This window comes from Dermacentor albipictus, chromosome 1 (assembly GCF_038994185.2).
Source record: "Dermacentor albipictus isolate Rhodes 1998 colony chromosome 1, USDA_Dalb.pri_finalv2, whole genome shotgun sequence".
Taxonomy (NCBI): Eukaryota; Metazoa; Arthropoda; class Arachnida; order Ixodida; family Ixodidae; genus Dermacentor; species Dermacentor albipictus.
In genome coordinates this window covers 419,587,808-419,606,644 of record NC_091821.1, presented here as the reverse complement: position 1 = coordinate 419,606,644, position 18,837 = coordinate 419,587,808, and the positions used below count along the sequence as shown (strand labels likewise).

The 18,837-nt window shown below is 49.2% G+C and overlaps 1 protein-coding gene and 1 pseudogene across 3 annotated transcripts in view; one reads left to right on the top strand and one right to left on the bottom strand.

The window, feature by feature from the left end:
• The window catches only part of IA-2 (tyrosine phosphatase IA-2), a 663,183-nt gene that overhangs the window by 336,278 nt on the left and 308,068 nt on the right, over positions 1-18,837 (bottom strand). The window lies entirely within an intron of this gene.
• LOC135900435 (uncharacterized) lies at positions 14,255-16,871 on the top strand (annotated as a pseudogene).

The window sequence follows — 18,837 nt, the reverse complement described above, 5'->3', positions numbered from 1 at the left end:
CAACGTCTAGCTACCACCCTCAAACCAACGGCCTAACAGAGCGATTTCATCGCACGCTGTGTGACATGCTATCCATGTATATTCAACCTGATCATCGTAACTGGGATGCGATTCTCCCATTTGTAACATTTGCGTACAACACGTCTGTTCAACGGACCACCGGATACTCTCCGTTTTTCTTAGTATACGGCCGCCACCCAACCTCATCACTCGACGTTTCTTTCTTCTCTGGCCCCGTCAACGCTTCACCATTCATTTGCGACCAGTTTGTGTCTCGTCTTGCCCAATGTCGTCGTCGCGCCCGTATGAACACTGCAGCCAGCCAAGACGATCGCAAACATCGGTACGATGCCTCTCATCGCGTCGTTTCCTACCGCCCTGGTGACGATGTGCTCCTATGGACCCCTGCGCGAACACCCGGTTTATGTGAGAAGCTTGAGTCTCGATATCTTGGCCCCTACAAAGTCATCGAGCAGACCTCACCGGTGAACTATCGCGTTACACCTGTTGAGACACCAACCGACCGACGCTGCCGCGGAACAGAGATCGTGCACGTTTCTCGCCTGAAGCCCTTTCATCTCCGTTCCACCGTCTAATGTGCGGCCAGGCTGGCCGCTTCCGTCCGCGGGGGAAATTAGTGTAAGCATTTATGCGGACTTCATCTTCATCTGTACAAAGTCATCATCAATCATCGGCTCGTGTTCGTTTTGCGTCGGCGCCATTTTTCCTTCTTGGAATAAAGCGTCGTCTTAACCGTGGTATTTCAATATATATATATATATATATATATATATATATATATATATATATATATATATATATATATATATATATATATATATATATATATATATATATATATATATATATATATATATAGCTACGTTAATGTTGTAGACTACTCTAATACTAAGCTAGCCAAGGACTTCGCCTAACAAATTTCGAGGAGCTCTAGCGTGTTATTACGGCCGAAGTACACTTACTATGACCCTATATCAGCCAAGCGAGGCGAACATCGAAAAAAGACAAGGTCGGTGCGATGCAGCTTACAAAAACAATGACGAAAACGATCTCACGTAGATCGAGATGAACTCACATGAAAGAACCCGATGCACTTGAAGGTATAAACTCAACAGTGCCTAAGTTGAACACTATGAACGATGGATTAGGGAGAACTCATTTTATAAGTCACTATTGTAGAATCTCTATGAAACGTACCTACATGCTTATATTTAGTTACATACTAACGCCTTACCGCGTGGCAACCTAAGTGAATAAAAAAAGGAAGTGTACAGAATTTCGTGCTAGTTGGTTTGATACAGTTACTGAAACAATAGCGCTTAATTAAGCGAAGTTGAGAAGAAAGAACAAGGATGGTGCGCAACGTCATCGTCGAAACTGATTGAAGTATTTGCCATAGCGTAATTTGTTGGTGAAACTGTAAGCTGAAGTCGTTCGTGAAAAAAAAAAAGTGATGTTCCTGGCATGCTAAGGTATACGTGAAGAAACAGTGTTGCCGACGCTTTATTCCGATGCTCGTTACGCACCGAACACTACGACACTAAGCGATGGTTATGGTTATATACAAAAGCAGAAGCAACACAGAATTTTCGAGAAACGTGCAGGCTTTAAGTGACCGACAGCACTCAAAGTAATGCCGTTGACGCCAATGCTTTGACAAGGAGCTTGCCTTTGTCAGGACAGCAACTGCTCTCCTTAGCAGGGCTTAAGTGCACGTGGCGTACTTTCCTCCACCCTGAGTGAGGGAGGACGAGGAGAATAGGCTGGTGCGTTGAGTAGCATGAGGAAAGTCGAGCATTCAAAAAAAAAGGAAATTGGGTAATTACTTTCACTTGTGATACAGATGAAATAGGCAGGAAGGAGTACAACTGCTGGTTCTTTCAAGAAGTAGAAGCGACAAAAATAGAGAAATGATTCCAGTGGCATTCTTTGCTCAATCATTCTCGTACACAGACTGGGAAGAGAGGGTGCGTTGAAGTGGTTTCACTAATGTACCGCGTGGACGGTACACTACAGAGAACGCCCTGCCCACAGTATAAGCTGTACGTCTTAGAACGACGAGTAAAAAAATCTGAGCCAGATATCGTATGCGCGATCAAGGTCCAGAGGCAGCCGCGGTCGAAGGATGCATAAACAAGCGTAACACCGCATATAGTGCATGGCAGAAGAACATCGCGGAAGTTCACTTTTATGCCCTGTAGAAACCAATAATCCGAGACTGAAGCTCTTAACAGACAGTGCAACAAAGAGCACAAACAGCAACATTACGCCTCCAGGGTGGAGAGAAACGACGTTGTGATCGGCACCGCAACGATTCCTGCGATCTTCATAGTTAGTTTCGGTGTTTATGCGAGCATGTTGTGTAGCGATGTCAGCGAAGACGGGATACCAACTGTTCTCAAACGGACGTTGAAAGGTTGACGGCAGCAGAGACCAAAGAAACATGTGCTGCACTGGTCGTATGGAGGCCATATACTGAAACATTTAATGTAGCCGGTTGTTTGTGGAACACCTGCGTTACATGCAAAAGCAACACAGGGAATAACTTAATTCTGCTTTCGGTGGTCAGGTTAATTGTGAGTCGTCGGCAGCTCACAGAGCGTTCGATGAAACCTCCTTGGGATGCCATTGGTCTGGATGTGGTAGCTGGAGGTAGCTGTCGTCGTGGTGTCGGAGGCTTAAAATATTGCTACGTGTTACTCGAAGACAATGATGTCGACCCTTGGATTTAGCGGCACGTATCCATAAGCGCCCACTGCTGATCTGATGAAGATGATGTGCCTTGCTTGACGTTTGCTGGCTTCCATGTTGGCCAGTTCTTGCGACCCTTGTAAATACACCTTGTAAATAGTTCACCTACTGTGCTTTCATGTAACGTTTATTTGGCGGAGGTGATGGGTACTTCTTTTGACGACGGAGCTTCGTAGCTGACGCCACCTGGAATGTACCGCCATGCCACCAGGTGAGGACACGTCACCGCTAGCTACGCCTGTGGACACCACTCAGTTTATCGCCCTTGCACAGCCCCGCGATACCGGGACCTTTTGCGGGGTGAACAGCGTTGACATTCATGAGTGGCTCAGCATGTACGAGCGAGTGAGCACGCAATGGCTGGGATCCAACAATAATGCTGGCAAACGTAATATTTTACCTCAGTGGCACCTCATGCGTCCGGTTTCAGGACCACGAGGACGATCTCACCAGTTGGGAAACGTTCAAGCAGCAGCCCCATGACCTTTTCGGCAACCCGTTTGGTCGACAGCTTGCCGCCAAGAAACAACTGGCGGTACGTACCCAGGCGCCAATTGAGCCTCACTTGTAGATACAGGACGTGCTGGCCTTATGTCTACAATCTGACCAGAAGATGTCAGAGGCTGACAAGATCGCCCACCTTTTGTAAGGTATCGCTGACGACGCGTTTCTGCTTGTCTTCACCAACGTGACTCTCGCTGACAGTGTGATCAAAAAGTGGCGTCGTCTACAGCAATCGAAATGCCGGTGCATGTCGCCTCAGATCAAGCGTCTGCCGAATGCCGCTGCAAAGTCGCCCTGACCGGCAACCCCTTGTCAACCATCCACATCAGACGACGTGACGCGCATGTTCCGCCGGGCACTCGAAGCCCCCTATCCGGCTTCTTGTAAGCACACTGTATCCGACACACGGACGTCGGCTGTTTCACCGATGCAGGCCGTTGTTCACCAGGAATTTGCGAACCGTAGCCTCTGCTCTACTGTATGCGCCATGATAACACCTGAGGCTGCCCTGGTCTCTGTAGACAGGCCTCGTTCGTCGCACACCGTACGCTCTTCGTCGTCCCAGAAATCCAGAAACCCGTCGTAAGGGAGAACAACCGATGATAAACCTATCTATTTACGCTGCAGCCGAGCTGGACACACTGTTCGCTATTGCCGCAGCCAGTGGCTCTCTCCAGTTCCATAGCACATCTCTCGCCTACTCTGGTCCCTTCCGTACCGCAAGCCGCTATCCGCCGCGCACCGAATTCCCCGCACCCAACGTAAGTGAGGGAGGTACCCGCTCCACCCAGTCGCATCAGCCGCGTCGCCGTCCATCTTGTTCCCCGACTCGCCGCCGCTCTCCTTCGCCGTCCCTTAGCCGTCGCTTTTCGCCGGAAAACAAGACTGCGCAGCTTCTGCAGGTGGACAAGTGTACGCATCAGTTATACAATGCTTAAGCGCATCATCGCGTGTGCGTGTAGCCAGTGCTCTTTTCTGGCTTTGTTCTCTCTTTATCGGTTTACCTATTTTCTCCTGCTAATAAAACATTTGATCTGTCTGCTCCTGAGTATGAGGGGTAGCAGACAGGACGCGCTTCTGGTTACAAACACTGTCTTTCTTTTCTTATAACTACCTCTCCACCTAAAGAAAACATCCCCGGTCTTATGGATACTTCTCACAGTGGCTACCCGCGTGCTCTACGAGATGGAATATCGAAGGCACAAGTTCGTTTGAGCCTAACCCCGGTCGACGTGCGTCAACGGGAGCAATCGTATCGAACGTATTTACAACGTGTTTTCAACCCACGCGGTGCATATGGAGTAGTCTAGACTGGATCAGCTCATTTGTGATTTTCCTCTGAAGAGCGGACTCGCAGAAACGAATTTCAGTCGCAATTGCGATGCGTACACCACCGTGGGGCGCCAAAATATGTCGGGAATACGTTCTGCGAGGCGGCCGCATTACAGGCGATGGACATGCTACCCTGGTCTCGTGCTCGCGAGCTGTCCATAAAGGGAACGCAAAACTGCGTGCAGCTATCGGGCCAGGCAGAACCGCTGCTGCGAAGCCGACATCGGCGTAGCGCCAGCAGCGTCACTAATAGGGACAGAAGGAGCGACGGCGGCGCGGTTTCCAAACCTTCGATCAGGACGAACAGCAACAACAGCAGCGGCTCGACAAAGCGGCCGATGGCTGGCTGCCCGCCTTCGAAGAAACGCGGATCAGGAGATTACCGTCACTCGCAGCCAGCTAGGGCCGCGTGTTGCCCGTGCAGAGCTGCAGTTGCAGTCACTCCCTTTTTCCAACAGCCCCTCTCCTCCCCCCTCGGCTCTTTTTTTCTTTTACTACATTTCTTGCGTCCTCGTTCGCCGATGCCTTGGCCCCTTCCACGGCCCGTTTTCGGGTTGGCGGCAGCGTTTGTTGTTGCTGTTGTTGCTCGTGTCAGACCCCTTTGGCGTTTCGCTGCCTCTTGGTGGTGCGTTGCGTCGCGCGAGGCCGATCCGGGCCGCAAATGCGTTTGCCGGGCCCCCCTCCGGAGCAGGGCGAACGCCGTCGGATCAGCATCAAGAGCAGGTGCTCGGAATGCCGTTACTTTGGCCCCGAAAAGTCGGGCTTCGATGTGACGCGAACGTGGCGTGTCCTCCCAGCGCAAGACCCCCCCTCTACCCTCCCTGGTTTTCGCAGCCTTCCAGTATGGTTTCTTCGATCCTCCTACAGTTCTTTTTTCGCCGAAGCTGCCCACGTTTCGCTTAACTTTATTTCTGTTCTAGTTTAGTTTACGTGTTGCTGCTTTTCTAAATATGAAGGACTGCGAAGGATTTGCCCTGCTTCTCATTATAGCCCCTCTCCATAACGTTTGAAGCATTGCATGCAAGGTTATAGTCTCGTGGTATGGAACGAAGGAGCGGTCTTCCTCGTAATAGCCAGTAGAATTTGGTGGCGCCTGTTTGTTTGTTCTCAACTTTCAGGTACAGCTTTAGGCCTCACATCGTGTCTGTCGCAAGCAGCGCTTGCTTGCTTGTTATAAAAAAATGCCGTCACATGTTAGCGTAGGTTTAATACTCAAGGGAGTTTGGTAACACATTTTACCCTCAGGACGCAGCATGGAATTAAGACCGTTCAGGCTGCGTAGTTGAGCGGCTTTCTGAGGCATAGGTTGGCTAAGAGCCGCAAGAACAACAGCCTGACGAGAACGCACCGTTAAACTTCGAAATCCGCCTGGAAGGGCTTAAACAAGAACTAAATGACTAAAATGGTGCTCCAGCTGTTCGGCATGCCCTAGTGGTTCAGACTGGCAAGGAATGACTGTCTAAGGAGTCTACGGCAATAGACGGAGATTCCGAATAGCTGATGCTGCTTTGCACTGTGCACCTGCCGTCGCTGTCAAATTAGTCGGTGTAATTGTGTAGTTTGCGCCGCACTCGCAGCGCTGACAGCATTATGCGATGCACGTGGTATCAAGCGCTGAAAATTAACAACGGCGTGTCAGAAACTGCCCTCAGTGCTGTCAAAATGGTGGTCATTATGATCTGAGCGCGAGCTGAGTATTTAACAGATTGACCTCGGCATTATTAGTAACTGCAACACACACACGCATTCACAAGCACATGAACACCTTGGCACAGTGTACGACACTTCTAAATTGCGCTCCAATACCCGTATTCTCCATTTGTTTGTCGTAGAGCCGCGGTTAGCCTTATCGTATGAGCCACAGCAAATCAAAGCGATAGCAATAACGCTTTCGATGCCTTGCTCGCTTTGCACGTTCACCTCCGAGGCTCGCCACTCGTCGTTCGGGTCAAGTCTGCCGCACGCGTCGTCCGCATTGTGCGCGTTCACTCTGCGCTCAGTGCGGTCCGCCGCCGGTATCGCTGATCGCACACCCACTGCTCGGAAAGTCGCCAGCTTCTGCTCCTCTCCGTTCGTCGTGAAAGTGCCGTCGTCTTGACACTTAACGCACGTCCTCTGGAGCAGCGCACGAGGACATAACCCACGCGTTGCTGGACTGCCCCCTACAGGCGCAGCGAAAGCAACAGGTATACGCGACAAACTTTGGGCGCTGGACGATCATTCGTTGTCACTTCGGGAGATGCATGGAGTATGGTCAGTATAGTGACCTCGGAAGGACACCACGCACTTGTGCATTGAACATTACGGACAATCTTGCGTACAGTAACCTGGCGTCCGTTTTGCTATATGTTACGTACAGAAACTGCGGAGTGGGTTATGAGGGCCGGCTTAGCGCAGCATGCCGCTGTTGTTCAGTGTCGCACGAGGTCGCGGGATTGAATCCCGGCCACGGCGGCCGCATTCCGATGGGGGCGAAATGCGAAAACACCCGTGTACTTAGATTTAAGTGCACGTTAAAGAACACCAGGTGGTCGAAATTTCCGGTGTCCCCCACTACGGCGTGCCTCATAATCAGAAAGTGGTTTTGGCACGTAAAACCCCATAATTAATTAATTATTGTTCAGTGTCTGTGTGCACTGTTACGTGTAATGTTACCTGTTACCTTTTACGAACAAAGAAAAAAAAGATCTCCGAATTTAACTGACTTCAGCAGTTCTGAACTGATTTATTGCTACAGCAGCGCAGGCTCTCGCCACAGACACCGCCACCTAGTCGAAAAACATTTTGTTTATTGCGCAGTGAAGACAATGTCGTCTGCTTCCGCTACATTTTTTCCTGCTGTGGCCTCCAAGACACGTGTACAAGCGCCATCACCCTTCTCAGAGTCTGCGCGCAACACGAAATCCTGCACAAATTGCCTAATGGCAAAAGGTGTCAAAAGAGCGCAGTGGTTAGAGCGCGTCCGTATTTCAAATGCGCATTGCTGCAGGGGCATAATTTTAATCGATTCTCCGTGGTGGTGTTGTGCAAAGCTTCTTTTTTTTCGTCATATTACGTGTTTCAAGCTGAGACAGAGAAGTTGAGCTGATCGCGATGTCACCATAGTGGGATGACGACAGCCTAAAGGAAAGGACGTACAGAAGGACACAGCAGACCTATAGTTTCGCGGCTTTTAACTGGTTCTGCATTAATAAAGCAGTCAAAGGTCAGTTCCAGCTTCAGTGTCGAGAGGATGAGTTCCGGAATACCTGAAGACTTTACGTTATTCTTTTTTTTTTCTGCTTCACATCAAGACTTCGACGATTGAACATGGTGCGCCCAGAATTTAACCAACTACTAGCAGCTGTCGTTGTTCTAAGTTAGATATCAGGGTGGACCTTAGAGCATCGTGGAAAAGCTAACGTCTTATAGTCATGACATGTCGAGTTGTGTACCTCAGAACGCATTCGCTCCCTGCACAGGGTAAATTGTGTCATAAAAAGAAAATAACAACTGCGTGGGGATATCGAAGCTTTGCTTTACCTTCCCGGCGAGCGTATTCGTCCTCATATTCCACGTGTTGCACCTAAACACATTCGACACATCAGTATTGTAGCTTATGCGCACTTGGCAGCAGAAGCACAAACAAGTTGCGTATACCTGTTGCGAGCAGCTAATAGCGGCGTCCTGCTCGGCCTAAGATCGACGACCGACGAAAAACCACGATCAGTTTTCCTCGGCGCTAGGCTTAGTGCTACGCCATGAAATCGCTGCTTGCCTCTTGAACAGCGTTTGTGACTTGTCGCTACTTTGTGAAAACAGCCACATCTATTTATGGCCGTCAGAAAGAAGAAAGAAAAGGACAAGCTAAGTGCAACAGCGACTCGAGCGTTGCACGCGTTTTAATCCTTCAGTCGCCCCAAAGCAAATTCGCATACCAGTCTTTTCTTGGAATACCAGTAAACTGGGTTGTTAGGCACAACAGATGCTCCACAAACATGGCTCAAACCGTAACGAGAGTCACTGCTATAACATGTCTTCGCCGTGTATTCGCGACTAGAGGGTCTGAAAACTGCGTGACCCTTCGGAACCTCCGCTTTTCCGGCTCGGCGCCACTTTCCACTTCATCTCGGCTTCCGCCTTCCCGCTCCAGTCCCCCGTAAGACCTTATATTGCGTTCTCTCTTGGCAAACTTGAACATGCACACGCATCTATGCGCGAAAGCGGCTTCAACGGGCTGTCCCTATACGAGGCTCGCGCGCATGAGTCAACATCGAAAGCCGAGTGACGCGCCTCTAGGACTCGTGCCACACGTTTTAAGCGGACGATAAGTGCTCAACGCGATAGAATCGCGCGATCTGCTCGGCGATTTCAACGTAACAGAGGGTGAAAAGCTGCGTGCGTAAGCTCGACTTCGTCGTATTTACGTGAATCGTTTCTTTTACGTAGACACCAATATATTTCGAAACTATAGTGCTCTCGCATGTACGCACCGTAGCAGCGCGCTTGTGTCAACCTGGCTTTGACGTTCGCGAGCGTGTACGAGGCGTGTGCAGCGAGAAAGCGGTTCGATGGGCGGGATTCACTGCAAGCCGCCGCTCGCTGGAGCGGAGAACGTGGACATACCCAAACGCACAAACTAAAGGTACCGGCCGCATCACCCTTCTTACTCGGGACGAACCTTCCCCCCGCTTCATTCTTTTTTCTTTCGCGGTATCCTGCTGTTGTGGAGTGATCCGGAAAACTTTAACAAGGCGCCAGCGCTGCCGTCAGGCGTTTCAGCGTTAAGCTGTTCGCTGACCGTTCGCGCTTATACTCGTTCTTCGTATGGTTCTGGTATCTCTCTCCTTTTCTCATCCATCTTTTTTTTTTTTTTCTAAGCGGCGCGCGTCGCCTTTTATGGTTTCAGTTCGCTTCGTTCCTGCATCGAAGCAGTTGTTTTTCGCTTGTTTATTTATTTATTTGCAGCAACCTCAGGGTATAAATACATTCCAGAGGGGAGGGGCCTATAAGCAAAAAGACAACTGAAAAAAATACAGAAAAAGAAAAACCATAGTACGGTACATGGTACGCATTTCTAGTGAAAATGAAGTACAAACAAAAGGTCACAATTCCGCCTGAAAGGCGAAGCAGCGATTACGATAGAAAATTAAGCAATGATAGTAGCTTGATCGGCCGTATAAGCTTGTAAACCTAGGCAATGAATGAATGAATAGAATTTATTGATAGGAAAGACAGAGAGGTCGACCTGAGCTAGTGCGCTCTAGTCTGCTACTCTGCACTGGGGAAGAGGGAAGGGGAGTGAAAGTATTGGGATGGATGATGATGATAAGAGAAGTGGTGAGTGCTTATGTACATGAGACAGTTGCCTCGCTAGAGCCGCTCGTCGAGCTTGGTGTCCTGCAGGAACTTCAACAATGCTTTTGTGGCACGCATTGAAATTGCAGTGTCAGGCCATGGACCGAGAATAGCTTCCTCCGATAGTAGTTGTCTGCCAACGCTGGCTAGGAAACTCTCTAACGTCCTTCGCTTCAGCATATATGCTGGGCAATCGCACAGTATGTGTTGCAGTGTTTCGGGCATCTGGCAGTGTACACAATCAGGGCTGTTCGATTGGCCGATGAGGTGTGAGTAGCGACGGGTGAAAGCAACGCCGAGCCGAATCCTGTGTAGCAATGATGTTTTGCTCCGTGTAAGCTTCGGGGGCAAACAGAATTTACCGTCTGGGTCAATCATACGTAAACGTCTGTGAATGTTATCAGAGTGGGCTCTGTAAGCCTTTGTAAGGTCCTGCATGAGTGCCTTGATCATGGAGTTGGTGTCAGGTCGCGAGTAGGCAATCCGTACTTCATCACATGAAGGGGAGGCCGATCTTGCCTCACTGTCAGCGAGTTCATTACCAAAAACACCACAATGGCTAGGCACCCATTGAAAGGTGATCACGTGGCCACTTAACTCGGCACTGTGATAAAGTTCGACGATTTCCAGCACGAGCAGATAGTATGGTCCTTTATTTAAAAAGTATTTTAGCGCCTGTAGCGCTGATTTGGCATCGCACAATATTGTCCATTTATGGGGTGTCTGCGTTCTCATAAAACGGACAGCCTCCCGTATTCCCGCAAGTTCCGCTGCCGTAGATGTCGATTTGTGGTCTAATCGAAATCGTTGAGTAATTCCAAATTGTGGGATGACAAATGCGGCCGTTGTGGCAGATGGCGTGACCGAACCATCGGTATATACTTCTACAGTCCCACTATATAAAGTAAATATATGGGACAGGGTGAGCTGCTTCAAGCCAATGGAGGAAACGTGAGATTTCTTCCTAATTCCGGGTATCTGAAGCCTCACTAGTGGTCTTGGCAATGTCCATGGAGGTGTCGCGGGGATGTCGGTTACCTGGAATCTTGCAGGCACAATGCTTGCGTGACATGCAATAGCTTTAGAAAAAGCACAGTCAAGGTTGATGCTTGGAAGCGTTGACAGTGGATGGCGTGAGTGTCTGGTTAGCAGGCGAAGATAGGTTCGCACGGGTTCACAAGACCTGTATATGTCGATAGGACAAGCCCGTGCTTCCGCTATTGTGCCCTTAGTTGACGTGCAGCGTGGCAAGCCAAGACATATCCGTAGTGCTTGAGCCTGAAGGCTCTCCAGCGTGCGTATACAAGATGACCCCATGTTAGATAACACAGGCATGCTGCAGCGTATGTAGCCCACAAAAAGTGCCTGGTACACTTGGAGCAAACTTCGCTCAGATGGCCCCCATCTCAGTCCTGATATTACACGAAGAACGTGTATGAAGTTGGACAGTTTAGCCCTAAGCGCAGTAACATGTTTGGTCCAAGAAAGATTGCGGTCTATTATCACGCCAAGAAATCTGTGGTGGGTGACTAAAGGGAGCGCCGTTCCGTCGACAACGATTGGATAATTTGACATCGATTTGCGCGTAAATGCCATGACTGCACACTTAGTAGCTGAGAGTTGCAGGCCTCTACGGCGCAAGTACTTCGCCGTTATGGTAACCGCCCGTTGAAGCCTTGCACGCACTTGCGGACGTGTGACCCCAGATGACCAAATACAGATATCATCCGCGTACGTACTGATACGCGCTGTTTCAGGTAGCTCGTCTGCAAGGCCCACCAGTATCATATTGAACAATACTGGGCTAAGGACACCACCCTGCGGAACACCCCTGCGAACTTCATGTCTATCAGTCTCGCCATCCGAAGTGGACATGAAAATGGTGCGGCCACTGAGGTAACTCTGCAGCCACGCATACATCCGGCCACCAACACCTATATCCTCAAGCGCCTGAAGAATCGAATGGTGGAAGACGTTGTCGTAGGCACTTTTGATGTCCAGAAATATTGCGCATACCAGACGACGGCGTCTCTTTTCCTGTTGAACAGAAGATACTAGGTCGATCACACCGTCAATGGATGATCGGCCTCTTCTGAAACCATTGATGAAATCAGGAAGTCCACCACTTTTCTCGAGTGGTGGACTAACCTAGGCAAACTAACAAACTAGGACTAACCTAACCTAGGCAAACTAACTAAATTAGCAAGCATGGTGTCACGCGTGCTCAAGCACACATGAACTCACCTCACTAAATGAGCGCGGAAACTCGTCGTCAAAACGCTGCAGTGAGGAAGCGCGGTAGCAGCAGCGAGCGAATTGACCTTCGTGCTGCGTCTCGCATCAATGTGAACTAAGCTGCGAATGCGCAGGTGGGCGTTTCCGGCAGATCAAGTCGTTGAAGTTCGCGCATGGTGGTGTCGTCTTCCTTCTGTCCTTGCTCGCTGGCGCTAAATATGCTTTCCAAGTCTGCTTATCAACACGCCCAACAAATGGCAATGCTGAATACACAGCGCGCGGCTGACTCTCTTCGTCGCAGATGGCTTTCAAGGCACAGCGGCCTGGGCGGGCGTGTACGGCCACCTGGGCCGCCTGGAGTAAAACGCACTTTCCCTCCCCACCAGATCCTTGCCCGCGACGGAAGACGGCGCGCTTCCTTCCCGCTTTCCTCGCTTGCGTGCGCACGCTTGCCCGCGCATGCTTTCACTTGCACGTAAGGTACGCGGTGCACGCGAGTACTTTATCGCCCTTAGACTTTATACGGAACCTTACGGCGGCGGCGACGGCAGAAATGCGTCTGGAGTGTCGGTGTAATCGCTATCACAATAAACAAAAACAATTGCTCGGTATTCTTACAACAGGCTTGCTAGCGCATTTTTAAAAGCACTAGGATCAGTTCTATCCGTTATGGAGGCAGGTAAGTGATTCCAGTCTTTTGTGGTTCTGGGAACAAATGATTGTGAGCCTGCAGTGGTTGAAATACATGGTATGCTAACCTTATGGGAATGATCGAAGCCGGTGTGAGCGAAATTGTACTGGAAGTACAGAAAGAGATAGCAAGGACAGGAAAGGCAGGGAAGTCAACAAAACGAGCAGCCGGCTTTCTACCCTACACTGGGGGTGGGGGAAAGGGGAATAGGAAGATGAAAAGAGGGAGAGAGAAGCATTGGAGTGCGTGTGGGAGGATGCGCATGGATACAATAAACGGTCTTTTAAGCCGTTGCACTTCAAGTATAGTGTACTAGTGCACGAATCACTTTTCGTGCCATTAGGGGGTGTGGCCACGGTCCGAGCATCTTTGACTCGGAGAACAGTCTTGAATCCAGTCGGTTTAAAGTTTTCCGCATACGGTTTTACGCTACGACGTACGACTGGAAGTATAAGCAAGCAAGGATGAGTGGGGCTGCGAAAATACACTTTGTGAAAAAGACAAATGCATGATAGCCTCCTATGGCTGGCTAGGGAGGGAAGATTAAGAGTAGCTTTCATTTCTGTGACGCTAGCAAAGCGATTATAGCTAGTGAAAATAAAACGAGTGGAACGATATTGTGCTGCCTCTATAGCCTGTATTAGTGCAATGTTATGCGGGTCCCACACAGGCGAGACGTATTCCATCTGGGGCCGAACGTGGGTAGTATAACGTAACAGTTTTAACAGTGGGGCAAGACAGACGCTTCTTCACAAGTCGCCTAAGGTTTGATACGCTTTAGCTATTACGTGATGGACAAGGTGTTTTATAACAGGTCACTACATATACAAACACCAAGGTAGCGACAGGATGCTGTGGTTTGCAACAAACTACTGTTAAGAACATAGAGCGGAGAGACACTATCACGCCTAGTTACGCGCATGATTTTGCGTTTTGCAATATTTACTGCCACGTGCAACGTGCGGCCGGCATCACTCTGTTATTTTATCTAGATCGTTCTGAAAAAATGCCACGTCCAAATCGTTAGTTATTTTCCGGTAAAGGATACAGTCGTTTGCACAGAAACAAATTCAGGCAGAAATGTTATTAGGCAAGTCGTCAATACAAATGAGAAATAGAAGGGGGCCAAGGGATGATCATTTGAGGTACACCAGCACTGACTGGATATGGAGGAGCGTCAGACCCGTTACCTGTAACATACTGGACACGGCAGAGCTGCGAGAGGCACACTTGATGAACCAATACACGAGACTCTCTAAAACGCCGTCGGGTCGCCGCCTCCTTGCCCGACTACACATCCATCATTCAATACATACGGAAGAGCACGTACATATTCCATCACAGTGGAGGTATGCCCTGCACGTGCGCCCTCTTCCGGTCAACATGACACGAGTGGACCATAGCGGCAGACGCCTCGCGCGGGCGGAAGCCATGGCTCGCCACTACGGACACAAACACGGAGTCTTCTACGTGGACGCCTCCTGCCCGTACCATGGGGGTTGGTACACGGCCGCAGTCGTCCACCAAAACACAGCAGTAAATGGACTCACTTTCCGTGCACACAACATTACACACGCGGAGGTGGTTGCCATCGCGCTAGCCGCCGCAGATCAACACTCAAGGGTCATCATCACCGACTCGAGGGGTGCTTGCCGCAATATTGAGCAGGAGCACATACCGTACTTTGCCTACAAAATTTTGCAAAACAACGACTATCTCGGTGCCCCCTCGCACCGTACGATTATCTGGACTCCCGCTCACACGGGCCTCGAAGGAAACGAAACGGCCGATGCCGTCGCCCGCGCGCTCACTTTCCGGGCATCTCCTTCGTCCCCCACCGATCCGGACCCCGAACCCAATCCCGCCTATATTTTCAAAGAGATCGTTCAGCTCTACCAATCTGTCCATGCCATCTATCCCAAGCCCTGCAAGGGCCTCACAAAGGCGGAGGAGCGTATTCTCCTTCGCCTTTATACCAAAACTCTGCTGTGCCCGGCAGCCTTAAAATACTTTGACCCCGCTTGCACGGGGGAGCGCCCGCACTGTGGGGAAAAGTCCTCAGACATTTTAACGCGATAGCGTTAAGGAGCTCGTGTCGCAGAAAAGCCGGTGTCGTCGGCGTCGGTGTCGGCGTCCGCGGCGTTGACCGTGAGCGATAAATCACGGCAGGCACATCATAAATAAAAAGCAACTTCCAAGATGTGCTGGGTGGGAATCGAACCAGGGTCTCCGGAGTGTGAGACGGAGACGCTACCACTCAGCCACTAGTTTTTTTTTATTTATTTATTGTCCACTCAGCCACGAGTTCGATGCTTCCAAGCGGTACAAACGCGCCTCTAGTGAATGCGGTGTTGCCTTCGAAACGAACCGTGGAAAGTTATACTGCGGTGTATATCGGTAATTATGAACATGTTCACACTACGGTCGTAACGCGCGTAACAGCTCTTTTGGCGTATCGAACGTAACGGCTGTAAAAAACGTTACGGCAGTTAAGCCGGCACCTTTGTTCACATTTACTGCTGCTTAAATTACGGCTTTTACAACAGGCCAATCAAATTTGGAGCTGCAGAATCGACGTCACCAGCGGTCCAATATGGCTCCTGCCAACATGCGAGCGCTGGCCGAGATCGAAGAAATTCACGCTCAAAACAAACTTATAGTCATGTATTCAATCGCCCAAAGACAACGAAGGCGACGCAGAAGGGTTTGGGTGCGGCAAGTATTTCTCGACAGGGCCGTGGACGGCGATTTTCACAACCTTTTCGCCAAGCTCCGAGTTGGTGACGCTGCGATGTTTCATAACATCATGCGCATGTCGCCCCAGCAGTTCCGCTTCCTTGAAAACCTAATGGGACAACTCATCGAAGTTCGGAGCACGCATCTGCGGCCATCGATTTCCTCGGCGGATAAACCAGATGAACTGAAAACAGTCTCGCAAGGCGCACTGCAAAAATTTTCACGAACACAGCCAATCGTGCGCACGGAATGGCGGAATGGCCCTTCCCGCGCCCGGAGCTGTCTGCAGACGGGAGGACGGAAGTGTCGTCACCGGTTGTTGAAAGCCGAAAGCTTATCGGTCATTGGCTGTGTCGCAATGGTAGTAACATAACAGTCGTAAATGTTGCCGACCCTTTAACACTCTCACCCACGATTTTTGCGAGAATTGCGCACGTTGGTACCTTTACGTTCGCAGTCTGAACTAGACGCATACGCTTGTTGCGCTTCCGCTTACGTATGTTACAAAAAATCGGCGCCTTACGAACGTAGTCTGAACATAGCATAACTTACAGAAGTCGCAATTACACGAGTAGCGAAGTGCGTTTCCGCTGCATTTCTTCTGCGCTTTCCGCACACGCAGAGCCATCTTGCGGCAAACACAGAAGACCCCCTCCTCTCCATGTACGGCGCTGTCCCGACAGATGGCGCGCCACGCGCGCATTGGAGCTGCGAGGACCGGTGCGAGGCGGTTCGCGGCCCCGACTCCCTCTCCCCTGACAACGCTTCGCCTTGCTCCCTCTGCAGAATCAAGCGCCCTTCCTTTCTTTGGATCGCTATCTGTCTATCTCTCTGCCCGTGCCGATCACGACGTTTGGCTGGCGTGCATCATTTCCCCCTCCGAGATACCGAGTTCTTCGGTTCGTTCCGCTTGCTCAGGCGCACGTTTCGTCGCTGCGCCGAACGCCGCGTTGCTCGACCATATGGCTCGGCACTCACCGCGTCCGATGCGGGGCGCCTCGTAAGTGATGGCTGCCCTGTAGCCCACTGTCTTACACCCCTTGGCGGGTCGACGGGAACGCTGTCGCGTTCCACTCTTGAAGGCAAAGCTTAAGCGTCCTCCAATTTTTTCCACATGGTATGGGCATGTCAAAAAACCTCAAATCTAACCCCCCTACCCAACCCTTCACGGGAGGACTGGGAGGCAGCCCTCTCTGACCTGACGGCCCAACGGGCCTTGGTCGAGCGGGCCCGGGCGGCGGCCGACGCCAATGGGCTCCCGTAAGGGGGAGCCCACCTAGTGTTGATGCAAAACCTATCTAAATTAATGTTTTTCAGACAGACAGGAAAGAAATTCACGGATCCGATCAAGTAGTACTTGCTGGTCAACACCCAACGCAATTAGTTTATGTTTATGTAACTGCAGAAGTGTATAACTTTACCAATAGTCCTGGAAAAAATCTGAAAGGATGCAACCCACAATAACGCCACAGCCGATATAGACCTGTAGGTCATTTGTGAAAGTGATAAGTTTCGCCCGAGAAAAACTTGCGGAAGACATGTTGCGAGGTAGAGAAAAAAACGGCTATCTTCTTGAAAAATGACAAGATGTGCAAAAATGATACCCTCAAAAATTTTACATGGAACTGACGTAATTGAAATAGGCCGAAAGCTTAACGGGTTACTAGTTTGTCGTGATATGAATATTTGCGCGATTTTACTTATCTTTTAGTATTAATCAGGTAAGGAACCTCAGTCTTACGATTGCGAACAAAGAGACTCTTGAATAACTGGGCAGGACTCTGTGTTTTTTTTTTAGGAATTTCCTGTTCATCTCATCTACCCCACAAGCGAAATTTAGTTTTAGTTTGTTGATCAGTGTTACGATTTCTACCGAATAAGAACTATCGGATCCATGGGAAAGTAGTTGAACTGTGGAAGGTTAAGTATGTGATACGGTGTTGCAGATGAAAATGACCGAACGAAAACATCACTCAATACACAGGCAGGTAGAGGTGTCGGCACCGGATCATCAGATGGATAGGATAAAGCTAACTTGGGGTCATTGTTTTTTTTTTACCATGTTCCAAGAGCTTTCCAGATTAATTTTTAGCGTGTTTGAAAGTGCAGTGATGAAGAATGAAAATTTACTACAGTTAAAAGTTGAAGAGTACGTTGAAGTGATTGTTTGGAGTGACTGTTTTGTATGATAACCATTGAGAAACTTCTGAGATATTTTTACCTAAAAAAAAAAGAAAACGGTTCTTTTTGTTAGCAGGTCGGTTTGTGTACCTATTGTAGGAATGTGAATTGTTATTTGAGAATATATTCGTCCAATAGGTATATATTTCTGAATTAGGTTGGAAACTGTCGGCGCAAACACATCCCAATTTCTCTGTACTTATTGCTGGAACAGACCTGGTAGAAAAACATCAAGAAATGAAGTACGTTGTCGATTAACAGCATCACAGATAGCGCTTCCGTAAGCTCTAATAGTTTTGAACCGCTTGCACGTTTTCAATTGTGTTATAACTAAATTGAAAGTCAAGATGTCATGGTCGCCCAGGCCGGGTAATTGGTTGACTGCAGGGACGGTTCCATTTACTGACGTCCGAACAAGGTATAAAAAGACGATGAGCTCTGGCAGACACGTGTGGATAATACAACTATCTGCGATCGAGTGATATCGGCGCAAAGAGTGATAAAATTATTAGACTCGGTTGATGAGGGATTTGAAAATGGCTATATCCTAGACCAAACAACATTCGGAAAGTTAAAATTACCAATAAGAAGAATTTCAGCACGAGGATACCCCACAGTAATTCGGTTTAAACAGTCATGAAGAATTTGACATGACTTTGATGGCGAGCGGTACCAAACACCGATAAACATCTTTTTTTTTAAAGTTAGTACTCAAACAACACCACACTGCTTTCAGATCGCTAGTAATAGCCACACAAGAAGAACTGAAGTTATCATTAATTGCAAGCAGTACACCGCCACCAATGGAATTAGTGCGGTCACAGCGACAGAGTTAATATTTTTTTCTTTTTGGCAGCACAGCGATTCTGTATAGAACACCTCCACGGACACCTTTCAGTAACGGCTATCATATCAGTATCACAGTCATCAGCTAGACTATATAATACGTCTCCTTTGGACATTAAACTAAGTATGTTAGTAAATAGCTCAGCTAAGCCAGTCTTGTACGCTTTCTTTCAGCCACAGCCCCACAGTTCTTTTGCCTATAC